The following is a 10305-nucleotide window of genomic DNA, read 5'->3' on the forward strand; positions in this document are numbered from 1 at the left end:
ATTGCATTAGTAATGTGTTATGTCTTTTGACGTTTTAATGAATAAAACTCAATCATTAATTTACAGAGAAACAAAGTTTTGAGGCTGTTGTTGTTTTTATTGAACCACAAACAACATGGTGCAATTATCAAGGAAGACGCAGATTGCCCTGGCCGATGAAACATGATAATCATAATAATACAAAGAGAGGAAACGAGTGAGAAATAAAGGAGAGTGTTTTCATATCAGAGGCTGTTGGCGATGATAGCCCCACTTTATTGACTGCACTTGTGCATATTGACGCCAGAGACTCTCCACACTTCGCTTTTTGGACACAGGCCGGATCTCGCTTCGACCCAGAAATGTCATTTTTGTTGTTGAAAGATTATGCGATGCAACACGGTATTTTTGATTGGCCGTTCGATCTGTGAAGTTGTGATGCCGTTCACCTGCGATTCAAATTTGAAAACCTCAATAAAACTTGTTACCGATGCTCAGGGGCCATTCATGACCATCGAGTTGCAGAGCCACACACGTACTGCACAAGTCGCGTTCGGTCGCGTCGCTCGATGTACGGCGGCCCTAATAGTTGGCGCCATAAAGTGTTTAAATCAATATAATGCAGTGCAATTAAACATCACTGTCTACAATCTACAATAATAAACAGACTGCATTTTGTATTTGTTGGATCTGATTAGAATGTGCACGTGTGAATCGTAACAAAGCCCCGTAGAGTGACTGTTACACACGTGTCCCTACCAATTAAGAGACTTTGTTTATACTTTCCCTGCGACGATCAAGTTAGCTATTTCTGACAGTGAAATTATGCAAGCGAGGTTTCCTTCTTTCCCCCTTTTTTTTTTTTTTTTACGCTGGGCTGAGGCTTCATTTGTATGCAGTCACTTTCATGGCGTGCCCCCAAGGAGAGCAGAGGTCTGTATAATGGTTATTCCAAGAGCTCAACTTTGAATATTTCAAAGGGATGCGCGCAACTCAGAGGAAATTCAGATCAGTACAGATGGATTAATCAATGCGTTGGTATTTCACAAAGAACCTCCACAATAAATTCAAAGGCGGGAACTTGTTAGTTGAGCACACACGGGGAGATGCAGCGGTATCTCCCACTGGTCTCAAATGGCACACTCTCTTGCTTCAAGTATTGACATTTTTTTATAGACTCCTCCATATTGATCTGTGTCAAATGTGGGGGTTTTAATTGAGGAGAGGAGTAACAATAAAAATCAGCTGGGCGACAGATTGTCAGGGTTTGAATCGCCCCATTGTGCGCAGGTGAAAAGACTACAAATATAAAGTAAAGGAATGGGACTAACTTCTCAATATGACTCAGGCTTAATAATGCTAATGTGACGACTTAAAAGCTCCATTTCCCCTGTTGAGCATGCAAAACAGGATCAATTAATTGGTAGCTTTGTCTTTGTGCAGCATTTTCTTTTCAGGATCTTTTATATGCAGTCTAAAGATGAGTTTTATTCATGTGATTTTTTTTTAAATATTTTTGAATCCTCTTTACTGATTAGTTTTGATGAGATGTTTGTGGGCCCCTGCCTGGGTTTGGCTACTGGTAAGTCTGCCCCTGCTCACATAGACAATATTATTCTACCGTAAATACAATTTGTCAATGGTGCGAAAATGTACTCTGCCTGATAAATGTGCATCACTATAATGTCTATTGACTCATCAGTGGTAAACGGACATCCTAGTTCCATTGAGGCAGATGAAGAGAAACCTTTATCAAATGTAAATAATGTGCAGATGTGTCATTTCAAAAGATACGGCTGCTTCAGAACTTACTTTCGTACAAGATTGCGGTCGAGTTAGATTTGGTACTCCAGACACGTCACGGTGGAGCACAACAAGGCAGCCCGGCCTGAATAGTTAATTTACGGCCAGTGGGATGCTTCATCCAGGGATATAAACAAGTGCCGGGCCTATTGCATGCGACGTCACGTGGGCCCCAAGCCTGCATGGAATCGTTAAGCAGGGTACGGAAGCTCCTTGTTAACCCCCGGAGCCAGATAGCCGGCATCCGTTCAAGAAAGAAAATCAACCCATACATAGCAATTGAAATCGGCATCAAGTTTTTCATTATCTTTTGACTGGCGCAATTGTGACAACAAAGCAACTTGTATTGAAATGGTCCGAGCCGTACTATTAAAGGCAAAATTAATGAGACACTTATTTTCGATATTAACAGGCAGCTCGCTGCTGCCGACGTGGCCCGAGATGTCCTCACTGGTGAGTCATCTTTTCCTTACCAAAGAAAAAAAAACATGAATACAAGGACACGTGTTGCGAGCATGCTTGGATTTCTAATCGATGCAAATTTCAGTACCTCGATTAAAACAGGTGGCTGAAGCCTCTGGGTGCGGAAGAGGGTACATATTTGGGCATAGGCCGAATTCATTTATGACGATATGTGCCAATCGTCTCTTGTAAATAAATCCCATCTGTGCGCTGGAATAGAAAAGTCAATACTCCAAGCTTGACTGGGAATTTTAGGGGTCGCTTGTACAAAATGAGAATAAAAACGATGGAGAATGGAGGACATATGCTTGTATGTTAAATGTTCACTGTAGGCATATAGTAGAGTACATTAGTTATTAGTACAGTAGAAAAAACACAGACAGACTGCAGGACTGTTGTTGCCTATTATACTGGATTTACACGGCATGCCTTAAGTGACAATTCCAATTTTTTTGCTCTCAAGTGGGACAATTGGGATATGTGTCATGGCAGCATAAATTGGAAAAAAAAAACACATGGAATTGGATAGATTCAGATTGAGGCCTCTGCCAAATGTGGATAAAAATCCAGTATTTACCAGACTAACGCTAACGCGGGTGCAGCGTGAACTGCACTGATCGGACATAACACATCAACGCTAGCTTGACATCAACAAAATACACAGATCATTGACGTATACACGTACATGGGTCCAGACAACACAAATAAACACTTTCAAAAAAAACGTTGATTTATTCATCACTCAACTATAGTTCTGCCCTACTTTAAAGTTACCTGCATTTGACTTTGAGTCAAATGCAGGTAACTGTCCCACTGAACTTCTTTGAACTCAAGGCCGTGTGCACTGTGAGGGAAATATATATATATATATATATATATATATATATATATATATATATATATATATATATATATATATATATATATATAAATTGTTGTATTCTACCGTAGTTTATCAACACTCTACCTGGAAAAAAATTTTTTTTTATTTTAATAAGATAAAAGACCTAGCATATTGAGATCGCCTTGTTATTCTATTACCCAATACCCAAATATCGTTTGGCAAGGTGAAAGACCACGTCTGGACGCGTCGACCAAATTGGTAAGAAAGGCCATCGCTTATCTAGGCGACTCGCTTATCCATAAAGAGCAAGTCATTCATTAGTGTCAGCCTTAAAGTACACAGTCCTCATCGCTAATACGAGGACGCCATCGCCATGCGGCGGATGACGCGGGCCCTGCAAATGATCCGCAATGCCTTATTCACACTAAGCGTATTTAGTGCAGATATTTATACATATTTTATTATTATTATTATTAGTTACCTTGTGTATGAAAAGCACAATATAAATAAATTTGCTTTGTTTTGCTATTTTCCGTTACTTGCTGAACAACGCAACCATTCACGGCTAGTGTGCTCGGACCAGTCACGTCAGATATAAAATATTGTTTTGGCTCCATCATGTGGCAATCTGTTGACATGCAACCATGTTGAAGTGAGGGGAGGAGCTATATTTAACAAGTCATATCCTTGTCTAACAACAACAGTGATTTCCCGCTATCTTGTGCCATCTCTAGGCTATTTCAAACCTTTTTGCGTGGCCGTCAATTACTCAGACCCTAGAAATCAGTGCCTGTTCCCCGCGAATAGTGGGGGTTTATTGTAGAAAGATAGTCGTATAAAAATAATATTCACATTTACTATATGGCTATATTAAATCAATTTATTTTCTATACTGGGAGAAAGCCAGAGTCCGTGGAAAAAAACTGCAATATTTTTAATAATAGCGAATATTATACTAAAATACCAATAATTTTCCAGAAGGTATTTTCAGCGTTGCTCTCTGTAAGGTTAAGGAAAGCATGTTGCTAATATACCTAAATCGAAATCAAGTGTGCATCCTCCTGAGGTTAGCCTCACTTTGACAGGCATATAAAGTATATGTTTTGCCTGACATCTCCTTTTCCCCCCATGTGACTAAAATGAAATAGGCTTGACAAAAATACATTTCAATCCATACGCCATGTCTTTTTCTTCCCAGTCAAGCAAGGTCGACGAGTTGAGGCTGCAAACATGCTGGGCCGTGAGAGGGTTTTTCTGCAAATTTAATGCAACGTCTCAAAATTATTGATGGTTAGCACACACTTCCCAGGCATTATTCCATCTTGAAACACAGGAAAAATTGTTTCCGCATGATTGTTCAGGAAAACCGCGCTTCATTTGTGATGTAAAAGAGGGGCGAAAGGCAAGCGGGGCAAGGGACTACCGGGCTTTCAGTCAACGTGTATTAGATTTATCACCCCTTGTCCCTACACCTTGTTGATGTCTTCTGAGTAGTAAGAAACGACGCCTGTGCGGGAGTGCAGGCCAAAGCTGTGACATCTTTCTCAGTGCATTATCTTCACACTCCATCTCCTTGGGGTAGATGGAGTGCACAAGAGTGGAAGCGCTTCCACCCTTCTGGTCCTAACATGTAACCGGACATTGCTTTTAAGGGCTGGCTGTTAACTGGGTTGACAATGGTTTTTTTTAACGGCCTTCAGATTGAATATTCCCTGAGCATCCCGCGGCAGGGGCCGTGTCATTACAGTTGATGGCTCCATTATTTTTTGGAGCGTCTTGGCAGGACTTTTATGTTTTTGCGTTTCCCGCTGCACTTTATGGGCCGCCGGTGTTCCTCGTCGTTAGTGTTCACATTTTCGCAAGGACACGTTAGCTCGCGGCGTCCAGGCTCGTCAACGTCATTTTCACTTTTATATTGAAAAATCTATCTTCCCGGTCAGGCAGACTCTCCGTATTACTGAGTGCATAAAATCCAGCCATCTTGGATTCTTGTTGATCTATAAAAGGAGAGTGTCCTTGCCTTTTGCCAACAACCTACACAATGCGTTTCACAAAGAAATCATTGCAAGTTAAGCTACCTTAAAGGACTGTCACTGCTACTAAAATGGCTTGGGAACATGTATCTTTTTTTAAACCTGGGAATCCAATAGGAAGCCCCAGGGGGGGTAGCAGATTTTATCTTTAGGGGGCGAAACTGACTCCTACTGTGTCAGTACACACTCAAATAAAAAACAACCATTGTTCCTGTAAAGGAAGATGTCTTGTTCCTAGGCCCTCAAAGGTTCTGCTTTCGTACCCTTGGCATTTGACTTTTACAGCTTGAGATATTTACATCCTTGTACGTGTTGACATTAGTGTAGATTGTACTTTTAAGGCTACAATGTCTTATTACTGCGGTGATACCTTCAAAGGTTCTGCTGTGTACCTGTACTGTACATTCATGTCGGAAACACTTTACCTTGGAGTCCAGTACATTTTTTTTAACCTTTATTTATCCAGTTAAGGCAATTTATTACATTACATTGGCAAGTACATTACATTTAGGGACATAGATCATCCACTACAGTACTTCTATTACTCTTTGTCCCTCGGTAAAGTCGTGTTGTAGTTAGGACCACAACCAAGGAAATGAAACCAAACTGAGAACAAGACCGGGGCAGATCCAGACTGACTTGAGAACAAATACAAGGCAGATCCAGATCAAATGGAAAAGTAGACGAGGACGGATGCAGACCCAATCAAGAACGACACCAAGGCAAATCTAAACTGAATCGAGAACGAGTCCAACGCAGATCAAGACCAAATTGAAACCAAGACCAAGAGCTGGACTGAATTGGGAACAAGGCCAAGGTAAATCGAGCTCAAGACCAACTTAAGGCTGACACATTCACAAAGAAATTATACAATGCATAGGAGAAGTGTTTCTTTCTCTCAGCTTTGGCCTTGAGCAGCAAATCCAGAGCCCGCTTTGTCCGTCCGTGTCAGAGACAAAGCATAGTAAAAACTGTTAATTCCAAGATGAAAACAGCCTAAAGAGGACTGAAGAACGATCTCAAGTAAAAGAAAACGAATAAACAGCGATCATGGGGTCCAATAATTATCCTTATGATTTAATTAATGCGGATTTGCACCCAGAATAATGGATTTACAAAGTCCAATAATTAGCACGAGCTCCTGGCTGTTTCTGATGTGAATGGTAGATGTGCTGTATTGGACATTGCTGTGTATGTGGTAATGTCAGTCAGGATGGTGTCTAATGCCAAGTCAAGTAGGATTGAGAAATTAACACTGAACACTTTGCTATTGGTTTGACGTGCTACGACATAACCCAACCCAACACCCTTGAGGTAGAATGATGTTAACTGTTTGAATCGTCACAGTTTAATGTCAAAGCTCTGATTTTCCATTTCCCACTAAAATGAACCGATTTTGATCCAAGGTTTTTGGCGGGGGTCCAGTGTCGGCGGCGTGAGCCAGCTCCTGACAGCTGGGGCGGCCACATATAGGCCCGAAGACGATCCCTGCTCCGAATCTGGGAGCTTTCCTGGCTTTTTCCAAAATAACTGACATCCATGCGTGATGATGGAGGAGATAGGAGACTGTGCCAAATTGCTTTGACTTCTCGTTCCACTTTCTCTTCTGCACTCCGAAAGCATGAGCAGAAGCTTCATAACAACACGGTTTGGCAGAAAGCAAATCAAATATTCAGCAGGTGTCTCTTGTTAGAAATACAGTGCATACATCTACATAGAAAGTTGTATAGGCCGTTATATAATGGTAAAATTATTGAACTAAATACGAAGGCCATAAATGTTTTTCAACACACAATTCTAGGAGGGTGAATGTTTGTATTGAAAACGAAATGACACATTAAACATTTTATGTTCTGTGACTAACTGTCCAGTGCCACCCCGCATGATTTGTCTAGTTGTGGTTATGCATATGAATTATGAAATATGAAATAATTAATTGGTTGTGAATACTTCTTGGCAGCATTTTGTCTTTGGCTGGACCACCACACCAGTAATTGCTTGACTGCCATTTTAATTTATGTGCCGATCTTAGGGAAACACTCCGATATGGTGCACTAAAGCACATAAAGGTTATTCAAAAATCCTTTATTAAAAAAATCCAATAATAAACCATTTGAGCACCATATTAAATGTCTATTAATAGCTCAAATATAGCCTTCTATTTCCTTATTGTGTAATGACCACTCTCAGTAAGGTATCAGGTATATGGGATCATAAATTAAATGCATTCTGTTTTGTGAAACGTTTATCTAATATCCTCATTAAAAATGTTCCATATAAAAAAAAAAAACAATCGTGGTTAATGGCTTCTTAAACGCAAACATTGGTTTATTGCACTCAAAAGGTTTTTAATTTGACCTCATAACAATAAATGTTTGTATATAATTGCATCTGTGTGTTGCAGTTATGGTATACAGTAGTTATAGCACAGGTATACATACTGTAAAGTAGCATTATATTGTTACTTATGTTTAAAACAAAACAAAAAACAGTAGACACTTTGAGACAGGCAGTTAAACCCTGGATTTTCCGGCTTTTTGTTCTTTGTTGCTGTTCTGTATGAACAGCATGGGCTCGGACTGGGCGGACTGAGTTATCACAGCAGCAGTTTCCCTTTGGAGGTAGCATCAGAGCTCATTTTATTATAATCAATATTTTTTAGGATTAATAAAAACAACATCATAATTTCAGTAATATATATTTGTAGTTATTATATTAATGAAATGTTTTTCGTATAAATGTTATTTCTAATGTTGTTTTCATGGGGCGTATTTCCCATTCACATATTTCCTACCATTTTATCGTTATTAAGTCCTCTGACGGTCATAATTAAATTTATGTCAAATGTGATGCATATTCAAATACGTGAATGTGAGTGCGAATGGTTGTTATGTGCCCTACGATTGACTGGCGCCCGAAGATTGCTGGGATAGGCTCCAGCACGCCCGCGACCCTCGTGAGGATAAGCGGTACAGAAAATGGATGGATGGAGAAATTAACAGAATACAAGTTTTGTCATCTCCTGAGATTTAGTTTGTTGTTACATGATGCTACTACTGGGCCACAGGTTAAGTTTTAATTGTATTATGTTGTTTTATGGTAGTGATTATATATTCAAATAAGATGATGTTGTCAGTTGTTTGACTCGGTAAACAACACGTTTCATCCTGCTGCAAAGTATCTGTAGAGCACCTGGAAAATACAAAACATATACGGTGGTCCTCAGTTTACGACGTACAACAATTGAGGCTTACGTATGGTGCAAAATGAGCTGCTCTCGGGCCGCAGGTTATGTTTTAATTGTATTGTGGTTTTACGACAGTGACTGCAAATAGTGATAAATAAGGTCCAATATGAGTCGTTCCACAAGCACATGACCACAACATACAGTAATTAAAAACACTGACAAAGTTGCGTATACAATACAAAAAAACTGCATAAACACTGCAATATACCTGTGAGACTGCCTGTGCAGTAATTTGGCAATGAATCCAACGAGCTCATCCAAAGTTTTATACTTTTTTTTTTTAAATTTTTTTTTTTACATTGCAGAATGCTTGCAGGATCTGGCACACGGATTGTATAGAGCTGCACAAAAACCGCCTGCCAAAATGTTGTTTATGACCTTGATAAGAAAGGACAACAAAACTGTTTTTATATCAAGCTGGATTTCTCAATGACATCGTCAAGTTTCTAAGGCTTCACTCAGTTTGCCTCATACAGAACCAACAGAATGTTCAATCATAACTTTTGTTGCATCATAAACGTGAAAGATGTGTTATGATGGATGTCAAGGATGTGTTATTATGAATGAAATGTTTATGTGGGTGGCCTACATCTCCCTGAGAGACTTCCAATAAACAATACAAGAGGTTAAGCACAATAATTACTGGACGATATCCAGCAACCTGTGAGCTCTTAAAACTAGAATAGCTCTGTGTTGCCCTCCACCAAGGCCAAACAATCCCAATCTAGATCAGCAGCATCTTAGATACCAACCTTGCGCAGATGACCCATTTTTGTCATTGAGATTCATGCATTTTATTTTATAATCAAATCATGAAAAATGTTCGAAGAAGGGTTCGCAATCTTTTCACAACGTAGCAAGCATGAAAAAAATATTTAATATTTTCTCCGACAGTTCAACGGGTTCTTTTTTTTTTTTTTTTTTTTTTTTTTTTTACTTGTCCTTTTAGGCTGCTTAGTCGTGCAGTACGGTGGATCTGTACATCTTATCATGAGGGAACAGTTATTGCTATGCAACAGGAGAGTTTGATATACTCCTTTTCTTCCAGACTGTTTGGAGATAGATATGATTTGGAAATGCCGAAAGAGGTCTGAAAGGGGATAGATGGAGAGAAAAGAGAATAAAAGAACAACAACAGCATAACAACAACTGATTTAAAAAAGTGACAACATTACACTGGATTTTATCTAAATATGGACGAAGAAGAAAGTGCTACACACTGTAAGGAAGTGTAGGAAGGGATGAGTAGCAAACAGGACCGGAGGTTATTAGGTAGCTTAAGAGGTTATTTGAACACACACCAAAAAGGTTGTTGACTTAAAAAGTGTAAGATTTGAGTGAAACATGCCATGTTCAGGAAGGGTTTGTCTTTTTGAACAATATTTAGCTAAAATGAAACACAGCATCACATCTGCAAGACGTAATGGCATTATCAAGTATCAACATTTCGTATCGGTGCCTCCTAATTCTTACGCTGCTGCGCAAACTAGTTCGTTTAGCACGATTCGTAACCCTAAATGGTTGTCTGTCTGAACAGTCATAAACCGTGAACCCCTGTATATGTTTTGTATTTTCCAGATGCTCTACAGATCCTTCGCAACAAGGTGAAGTGTGTTATTTACAGAGTCAAACAGCTGACAATGTCCAGCCCCAAAAAGCTCCGACAAGGATGCTGGGGATTAGGACAGGCGGTAATAAGGAGACAAAACAAAGCCTTTCCACCTTCTTCTAGCACTTGACGGGGGGAAAAGCGAGGGGCCTTGGCTGGATAAAATGAAACGGCTGGCCTCGCAGATCTGCTGGGATTGCGGCATAACTTTCAGCGTCAAATCACACCTTTAACATCCAACAAAATATATTCCCTTTGTCAGCATTTGGACTGGTCCCTTGGGAGCATCTAAGGTTACATTTACAGAATATATTTGCGGAAAATAAAG

Source organism: Phycodurus eques, chromosome 16, assembly GCF_024500275.1.
Source record: "Phycodurus eques isolate BA_2022a chromosome 16, UOR_Pequ_1.1, whole genome shotgun sequence".
In the NCBI taxonomy this organism is placed as follows: Eukaryota; Metazoa; Chordata; class Actinopteri; order Syngnathiformes; family Syngnathidae; genus Phycodurus; species Phycodurus eques.